Source organism: Bombus flavifrons, chromosome 5, assembly GCF_040668555.2.
Source record: "Bombus flavifrons isolate JBK064 chromosome 5, iyBomFlav1_principal, whole genome shotgun sequence".
In the NCBI taxonomy this organism is placed as follows: Eukaryota; Metazoa; Arthropoda; class Insecta; order Hymenoptera; family Apidae; genus Bombus; species Bombus flavifrons.
Window position 1 is genome coordinate 17,832,842 of NC_138446.1, and position 9,931 is coordinate 17,842,772.

Here is a 9,931-nt window from a genome sequence, read left to right on the forward strand (position 1 = left end):
GAAGCATCAGCCGCGTCTTTCATTCCCGATGATTCGATATCGGGCTACGCGGCGAACGTTGGACCGTTCGCTTTCTTGTTTCCCGTTTCCGGACTCGGACGAGCAACCAATCTGGGTCGGGCTTATCGATCTCGAGTGCCGTCTCGTTTCGTTTACGGGATAGCGATCGAATTCGCGAAACGATTCTTCACGACGAGGGGACCGGCGAACATCGGCCATAAGAGCGGATAATTAACGAAATCATTCGCGCACGAAAGCGTCGATATCGAACGGTGCCGCGCGACAATTTCGTTGCGCGAAAATATACCGGCGAACAATGAAGAAGAATGAGGGAGAGAGAGAGAGAGAGAGAGAGAGAGAATGAAAGAGACGGCCATGCCATGGGTGAGGCGCGGCAAGGTTCGAGGAGACAGGGCAGAGACGAGGGCGGAGAAAACAATGTCCAGTCTCTCTGTTGCCGCATAACGATTGCGTTAATTCGTTGGCTCGGCCGCGACTATCTAGAGAGGCAGAAACGAGCGTCGCGTGCAGCCTTCCTCTTATTCCGCAGCGGTGCATTGTGTACGGTGCACGAGCGACAAACGCGAGCACAACAAAAGCGCCGTTGCCGTCGGAGAGAAAGAGAGCCGACACAGTCGTGGAAAAAGGGTAGCGAGACCGTCGTGAAACTCGTAGCGGTGCCGCGAAATAAAAGAGAAGTCGCGAAAAACGAAGGACGGAGGTCGGAGGTCGGAAGACTCGACGAGGCTACTCCTATTCCCGGTAAAACGAGTACCAGAAGTTGCGAACACCAAATCTTTCCACCGCAACGCCCGTTCGCGGTTCGACAGCGAACTCCACGCCTCTACCTGTTCTCTACTCGTTCGATTCTTCCCCGCAGATTTCTCTTCCACGATGCTCCGCGTCTACCGATACCGCTTACCAAACACGGATAACGCGCACTTTGGCGTCGTAGAGGAGCGACGCGATCACCGCAAACTTGCTCGATTTTCAGCACGATCGAACCGGTATCGAACGATCTCTAGTGATCGAGTGGAGCGATCGCGACGCTCGAGCCTGCGAACCTGGATCAAAGTTTAACACCGCACCCGATAGCTGTCTCCCGTACTCCGCAGTGTCCGGTTTACGCGATCGTTACACCAAGGCTGCTGCATAATGTATGCGCTTTCGCGCACCGCGATCGCTAATTCGCGCTTAATCGAGTCGCTCGCGCGACTCTCCCGGCTCGCTGTTGCACGCCTCTCGTCGTCTCGTTTAAATTTTCTCGTTTTGCGATCGGAGAAGCGGTCGCTCGAATTCGTAATCGACTAGCGCGCACGTGTAACACGATAACGTCGGACGGATACCTTTATATCGAATTCAAGGAACACTGTCGTTTTAAAAATGTAAAAGGATACTGGAAAATATAGGGCGGTCGCTGGCTCGAACTCCGCGCGTCAAGAGTATCGTTTGTTTATACATTTTACATTCGCGTCGGACGAACGAGAAATATCAGCGTTATTCGCGAAACGCAAACACGCGGCGAACAACGATGGTAGAATTTATCAAGAACGGCGAAATCTTTTGGAAAAAATAAATGTTTCCGCCCGGGATCGAACCGGGGACCTTCCGCGTGTTAGGCGGATGTGATAACCACTACACCACGGAAACTGGTTGAGAGCGGAAGATCTCTTTGCGAATCTCAGGTCGAATTTAACTCGATGCTTCCTTTCGTTGATCGTGGAACGTTGCTTTAACGAAGCGGATAATAAGAGCGAAACGCGCGCCTACGCTGTCTATCCGTGTAGGAGTCGGTGTACGAGTGGGTGTAAGCAGTAAATGCGGTCGCGGGGGTATTTTATGTCGCATGAAATTGAAATGTCACGGGCGTCGTTTCCGTATCTGATAACAAAGCGCAATAACACACACGACCGCGCAATAATGCACACGCGTGTATGGCCCACCTACGTGCTTATCCGACACGCACGAGCCGGATAATATCTAATTTCGGATAGAAAATAAAGCAGACAGAGAGAGAGAGAGAGAGCAAAGCCATCCGATCTCTGGCCACGCTTTCAGAGAGTGTCGAAAAATGTTCAACGAAACAGAGAACTGGTACGTATCGCAGGATAGAGGCTAATGGGAGTCGATAGCATGGCTCGTTTAATTCATTCCGCGACCATTGCTCGCTACCGTATACCTTTTCCGTAAACGTTGCGTAATTACCGCAAAAAGTAATCTAACTCGAGACCTCTCGTATAATTAAACTGACATTACGAAATGTTACAAGTTGCGGGTTATCAACATTGCGAATTGTACAACAAACTCGCATCATCTATCTCGTATCGAGCGGATCGGTACAGCTCGACTCGATTTCGCCAGATTCGACGTTAGTCGACGGCTGCGCTTCGATACACACGTGCGCTCGTCTCTCCGCTTCTCTCGTTTGCCTTGAAATATTCACGGTTTAATCGAAACTTTCGTCTTATCGTTAGGAACAGGGCTCACGGATTGGCTGTCAGTCGATCGTCGATTCCACCCACCGAAGCTGTTCGAAGGATGACGGGGCTGCGAACTCGTAGTCCGAGCGCTGACCCGAGGACTCGTTTGGCCAAGTCGTTCGAATCATCGCGAAAAATCTTCGTGCCAGAAAATCGATTTTCGACGATCGCAGCGAACTTTCGCGATGTTTCGAAATTGAGATTCGATCGACGATCTTCTTCCCTTTCGGAACGAGGAGCTTGATCGCATCGACCGTCGGAGGTTTCCTCGACGCGGCGAGGGTAATAGAAACGAAAAGATCCAGAGCAAAGCTTATTACGTAAAGATTATTACGTTCCTCGGAGAACGGCTGACAGGGGATGGCCGAGATGAGAACTTTTGAAAAATGACGATGACCTGGTTACGAGAGGACGCTTGCCACACGCGAAAATTTATTACCAGCTTCAAAATTTATCATTCCGCTGGAACGAAAGCATTCTCAAGTTTTTGTTTGTTTAACGAAGTTAAATCGGTCGGCGAGCCAACGTTCCTCGGAAATATCAATCACGGACCAACGTGAACGCGTTTGCGCTTCTCCGCGTTACCATTTTTTCTGCTAATTACGCTTAACGAAAAGATCTCCGCCCGATGTCGTTCGACGCGATAACCGTTCGTCCAAGGTTCCTTTCAACCGGACGTTCGGATAGCGCGATACCGGGTCCATTCGTTCATCGAGAACTTTCGGTACTCGCTCCGTTTCGCTCGCGCTGGTTTTTCTCGCGGAGATCGATTCGGGCGGAAATTATCGGAATAAAAAATAAACGAGAAGTCATCGAGACAGGGCGGCTGGTCTCGCGTCGATAACAAAGTGGCGGTAAAAACGAACGGCGCGACGATTTACACGCGAATTTGTTACGTCGCGTTCTCTCTGTTCGCCGAGCAGCGAATAATTTAGACGCGTGAAATTATCGCTCGATGTTCTCTGACCGAAGTGGGTGCCGCGAGAGCGAACGAACGCGAGTTCCAGCGAGCCGGGTCGCCGTGGCCGTTTTGTCGTTTTACGAGCGCGGTATCGGCCCGGTTTCTAATAGAAGGGCGGCCGAGGAAGGGCGAAACTGGTGCGCGGCAATCAACGGGAAATTTATAACGTAAATCGGCTTCGGTTACGACATAATTCTCTCCGACTGGCGATGCATTAAAACGGACGCATATTTGCGGCGACTGTTTCCTCGTAGCTGCATTAAAATATTGATTAACGCAACGCTGCGGCAACCGAGCGCACGCGGGTCAATGCAAACGGTTTTGCTTAATTAATTAATCGGTCGCGCCACTTTCCCTAATGAATTTGTCGCGCAACCAGGAATTTCCTAGAATCGTTCGATGTTGCCTCGCGGCTTTCTACCAAACAATTTCCACCCTACCGTCCATCGATCGTGTTTTATATTCTCTCCCGTTCTTTTTTTTTTTTTTTCTTTCATTTTCTCCTCTTTTTTGTTGGGACACGTCGATATACCGATGGAACCGTAGCGCGACTCGTTAAAAGTAAGCACGGTTTCTGACCTGCAAACCCGACGAGGATGTTGCAGTGTCACCGATAATACGCACGCGCATTTACCACAGCGAAGTTACTACAGCGAGATCTAGGAAATTTTAGACTACCGACTCGAGCGGTTAAAGGTGAAGATGAAATTTCGGTCAACGATGAACGAACCCGTCTGAGATTCGCCGAGATGATTCGAGATTCTGACGTCAAGGAACGAAAGAAGCGGCCGAAAAGGAATCGGGTCAGGACAGAAATAGACGTATGTGCGTGGTTACAATGAACGTACGTGGCGGCAAAACTGTCTCGCGGATGTACTTTCGCGTTCGCCCGCTTCGAATCTCTTCGTTCGTGCGTGTACGGACGAACCGCGAACGAGATACGGTTCGCGTCAAGTTCCTTCGCTTCCGTAAATGCATCGACCTATCAGACGTACCCCGATAAATCAACGAATTCGTTGAATCTATACGAAACTTCTCTCGTCCTTCTATCCTTCTCTCGTGCGTTTGTGCATTTCGAGCAAAGTGCGAACCGAAATAAGCGACTGGCGGCGGGTTTGTCGGAGTTAAAAACAAAATCGTAAGGGTAAAGGGCCGAAAAAGGCAAAAGGAGAAGGAAAGGTGCACCTCGATCTGACGCAAAAGAAGTCCCGCGTTGCATTTCGACGAGTACATCGGTTGCCGTTTATCGATTCCCACGTGCGACTCGGAAGCTCGTGGAGAAACTTTTTCGGTGGTTTCGGACTGTGGTTTCCACCTTTCGAAGAAATCCGGTTAATCACCAAGGACGAGATCGATCGACTCTCGCGATTTTCTTCGCGTTGCTTTTACAATCGTTGGTTTTACAAGCGACAGTCGTCGGTATTAAGAATCGATCTCAGTCGATTTAGCGGCGGTCAAAGGGATTATCAAAAGTTGGCGAATCTACGCGTTTTTCTATCGAGGAGAAATTCTCGTCTGCGGCGTGTCGAAGACGCGTCAGCAGCGGTGGCGTACGCTTTCCGGCAAACTTCATCTTCGTTAAACATAGCAAATACAAAGCTTATGGGAATTTGCTCGAACGACCAAAGGGAGAAACGAACCAAAGGGAGATGTACCGCGTGGTTGGATCGATCGAACTTTAAGGACGTACTCGCCTTCCGTAACCTGTCGCGTAATCTCACATCGGATTCCATCAGCGATTTTAATCGTCCCCTTATACGTCGTAAATTTTCACGCAAAAGTGGAAACGTTGCCGTCGACCGTGTTAAAATACCGCGTGAAAAGACACGGTGTCGTAAGATTCCGTAAACGGGTATCGGCGTTTTGGAGGACTTGGTCGGATCGTGGTGGCGTTGAAGCAGCAACCGTGGGTATCCCGTTTCCGCGTTAACGCGTTATTCAACGACGCGAGACAAGTACTCGACAGAACGACGCTTCGCTGTAAACCGAGTGCGTAATTTACAAGGGTATATCGGTGTATTGCATCGGCGAGGCTACGAGGGAGGATGAGAGGAGAGAAGGAGAGAACCGCGGAATGCGTTTCGTCCGTTTTTATCGGCAAATATTTGAGCGGCCGGGACTCGTTTCGAAGGAGCAGAATTTCTTCCTCGAACGGTATTTATTTTTCTTGGCAGCTACGATAATGGCGACGGTGGCGATTTTTTAGCAAAGTTCCCCACGTGCTTCCGCGCGCTCGAAGAATTTGAATAATAATGGAACGCGCGACGGATATTCCAGAAGATAATTGATATTCTCGATTGTCCGGAATAAATACGCATTAATAAAATAACAAATTCGCGGCACCGCGCCGATCGATCTCCGCGTCGTTTCATGCATTCGAACGGCCCTCGTTGATAATGGCGCTTCTTCGCGTGATCGAAATGCAAAAATTCGTCGCTCGCGATGGCGCTGGGCGGCGTTTTGTTATCGCGATCCAAGTTGGCGTCGACGATTCCGTCGCGTAATTTCCGAGTTTCGTTGGAGAAAACAGCGTTACGGTTGCCACCGTAGTCGTAGCCTTCGATACGATCGATCGGACAATCGTAGAGACAAAAAGATCGCGTACAGATATCGTATTTGCCGTTTCGAATTGCCGCTTCTTCGACGCCGTGAAAAACGCAACGACAGTTCCAAGTTCGTAAACCGGTATTCAAACACCGCTTTAACGAACAGTTTCGACGAACCGAATCTGCGTTCGGATAGTGCGCTTACGAGCTACGAGTTACGTACCTGTCGCGTGCCCGAACAATTTTCACGGCAGTTTGCGAAGGCGATACAGCTGGACGTTTCATCGTACAGCGGGTAGACACGATGGGAACCGATCGCGCATAAAATTTCATCGTAAATGAAATGCTCTTTTCTCGGCGGAATAGCCGTCGCTGGGTCGTAACGAGGATTTTATCGTGGACACGGTACGTTTATAGAGGCAATTATCGTCATTGCCATTAATTTCCACTCGATCGACACGAGCATAATGGCGGGCAGGAAGGCAGAAAGGCAGGCCGAGGGCGATTCCGTCAGGCTTTCGCTTTATTCGCTGCCAGTCGCCGCGGCCGAGCGGTATTATCATTGTTCCCCTGTCGAACGATCATTTTCCTCGAGTGCCTGCCGCTCGTCAATAAACGCATTTCCGTTTTCGCCTCGATCACCTCGCGGTAACGCGACGCTCGTTCATCGTTCGCCGTTCGTTGCAATCTCGCACGACGCTTCGACCTATTGGTCACCGGCCGCATTATGCACGCGCTCGACCTCTCGTCGTACCCCCGTCGACCCACCACGCTCCGTAACGCTGAGGACTTTACCGTCGATAAAGCTGTTGCGATAATCGCGTTATTACGCGTTTCCGAGAACCACCTATCCACCGTTTTATCGCTTCATCGTCGCCGCTCTCGTCCCATCGAAGAAAACGAGAGGAACGTACGCGTTCGCTCGAACCGACCAAGCCTACGCGTCTTTCACAGCGTTCTATTCCCATGTTTCGTCAATTTCGAAGCTGGACCGATCTAACGGCGAGATCGCGAGCTTTCGCGAAAAGCGATCACGTTTCGAAATTTGCATCGAAGCTCGTGCTCGTCGCTCCTCGCGTTTTATCTCCTTCGTCGACGACGTTTCTTAGGTAGCGGAACCGCGAGGTACCGCGTCGAGCCGTAAAAACGAACGGTTTACGACGACTTTTACGATTCCGAACGTACGCGTGTCTGCGTTTACGAAGACCTCGTATTTGAATTTCGTGGCTTGTCCGCGACATAACGAACGCGCGCTGAAAATCTTCTCTAACGTCTTTATATCGCTTTTCGCGTGTGGGCGAATTTAAGAGGATACCGACGCTGTCACGCGAGCTTCGCCCGGTAATCTCGTTAGAGACGAAGCACGTAATCTAACCACCGTCCGCCATATTTTCCCACGATATAACGTAAATAGGGATAAAACCGTGATATCCTTAATTCGAGTTTCATCGAGACCGAGCTTCGTCGCTTTTCCCGCTAGAGAATCTTCTTCTTCGTATTTCGTCCAGCGGACAATGTACGCACTGCGAACAAGGTTCGTACGATTTAGCGAAAGAAAGCGTAGCCGTATCTGGGTGGTAAAAGGGCTTAAAGTCATCGCGCATCCTCGCACCACCAACCGCTTTCTTCTCACTGGCAAAAAGCTTATCGCGCGACGTACGGAAAAATAGAAAGTTCGCTTATGCTTCGCTGTCTCGCTGGATTCGCCACTGTGCTGCACGGTGAATAAACGAATGCACCTGGTGTACTTGGAACGACGACACGAGTTCTTTCGCGTCTTTCTCAATCAGTTTATACCGGTTCTCGACGCATCGTCGACTAAATCACAGTTCGTTGATTAGATCGATTTGCACGCAACAAGACCAAGAACGCCAATTACGGATATTTTCATTTTATTTCTACTTTTATTATATTTATTTACGTTGTAACTAACAAAATTGCCGTTCGGTTGTTAAATTCGGGACGATATTAAGCAAAATATAGAAGGTACTTCTTCCAGGGATACGCGTGCGTCTTGATTTACAGGAAAGTGCGAAGAAGAGCGGTATCCTCCGAAAGGCGACTAAATATACGGCGAAATTTCTAGCTTCGTAGCTTCGGAGCGGTAAATCGCGGAAGAAGGAATCTGAAAGTCGCAACGAAACGCCTTTAAAGACACGGTTCGTTGTCTAGGAAGAGCGTGGCGTTCTGTCCGTAAGGGGGACGAAGAAGCGGTAGTCCGGTTGGAGTAATTAGGAAAGTTACAGCCACGGCTTGGCCCGTTATTAAAAGCGGCCAGACCGCGTCCCTTAAATCGAAATTTATATCCGAGTCCTCTTTCGGGCATACGCTCTGGCAAGCACGAATTTATCATCGGAAATTTCAGACAGATTTTAATTAACCCGTTTCGCTTCGTCTAGCCATGGTCTCGCGTTTGCTTCGTTCCTCCTAATTTTACTTCGTTTCGAGCAAAGTTGCGCCAAACACCGTTCTCCCGTCTTCCTCTCTCTTTTTCTTTCGTTTCGTTCAATTTGGCGGTCAACTTTACCGGCGTTTAAAGCGTTCGACGAACGTTTGGCGAATTTTCGCGTCGCGAACATTCCCTTCGTTCCGCAGCTGGGTTCGTTTCGCGGACTTTGGAATCCGGAGATTCTCGCGACCAACGATCTCGAGAAACCCGGTCGGTCGTTACCGTCGACGAATTTCGACGAAAGTCGACGCCTAGCGAAACAGCCTCGTGTTGAGACAACCGTCGAACTGTACGCGTATAGGCAGAGGGGAGAACAGATCGGTCGAACGCTATATTTGTGTCGTATCTTTGCCTAGATCGTAGATATTAGGGAACCTCGATACAATTGTATTTTCGACCAATCGCGGGCAGACGCAATCGCGAAGAAACACGTCAACGGGAGTCGTAAATTCCCGTTACGATTATAACAATCGACGCCGCGAATAGATCGATCCTCTGATTTCCGTTGAGACAATAGGGGTGGTTGAGAGGGTATAACACTGCGATTAACAGGGTTATAAAGTATATATTTTTAACTGTTGAGAATTGTGGATCTTTGGAGCCGAGATAATGTTATAGGAACACTAAATTTACACTAACGATTCATATTAAAATAGTAATATATTTATTTCATGGACGATTCCTTATATATTCATCGATACATACTTGCACGCGTCTCAGCACTTTCTTCCATACCCGACTTCCTTAACCGACTCTTAACCGACTGACTAGTTTACAGTCATCTGTTTTTCGGGACGCCGTGCACACACATACCTCCGCACACCGACACTCACATACAAGCATCTCTACTACGCATTTGACCCAGTGCAGCATAGAAAATTACACATATCTCAACATTAACACTTAAGTTACACCGCTGCTTGTGATATTGTTGGAATACAACGATATCAATCGCATGCAGATAAGGTGGTTGATCGTATGGATTCTTCCCTTCGTTGTCCAACGCTATCCCCACTAGTGCGCGTTCGTGAGATGTACCATGGCGGCTAGCACGTGCATGCTCTTTCGAGAATTCGGCGGAAGAAGCGTAAGGATATGGATGGAACATTCTCGATGGGCACGTCGAGAAGCTACTAGAAGGTTCTGTAGCACATGTGACGCCACACAGACACCCACACAGGTCACACTCATTACTGCATACAGAATGGGGTTCTAAACCTTTTTAAGGGCCATGGGTCACTAAGCAAGTCAGTCTGAGAACAACTAGCCAACTGTCAACATTCATAACGTTTACTTGTATTTTACTATAACTTTGTTTAATAAAAATCATATAGTATTGTTTCAATACACACATTGTGTCTTCCACAGTTTATTAATCTTAATTTCAAGATTAAATTCTAACAGATATACGTCGCAGACAATGATTTGGCGTATAGAGATGCGATACACCGGCACGATATTCGTTGGTGATCGAGCAAGGCTCTTAGAGTTTTTT

The 9,931-nt window shown here is 48.9% G+C and overlaps 1 non-coding gene across 1 annotated transcript; it reads right to left on the bottom strand.

Moving 5' to 3' along the window:
• Positions 1 to 1,577: 1,577 nt before the first annotated feature.
• TRNAV-AAC (transfer RNA valine (anticodon AAC)) lies at positions 1,578 to 1,650 on the bottom strand. Its single transcript has one exon. It is a non-coding gene; the product is annotated as a tRNA-Val (tRNA).
• Between the last annotated feature and the right edge of the window lie 8,281 nt (positions 1,651 to 9,931).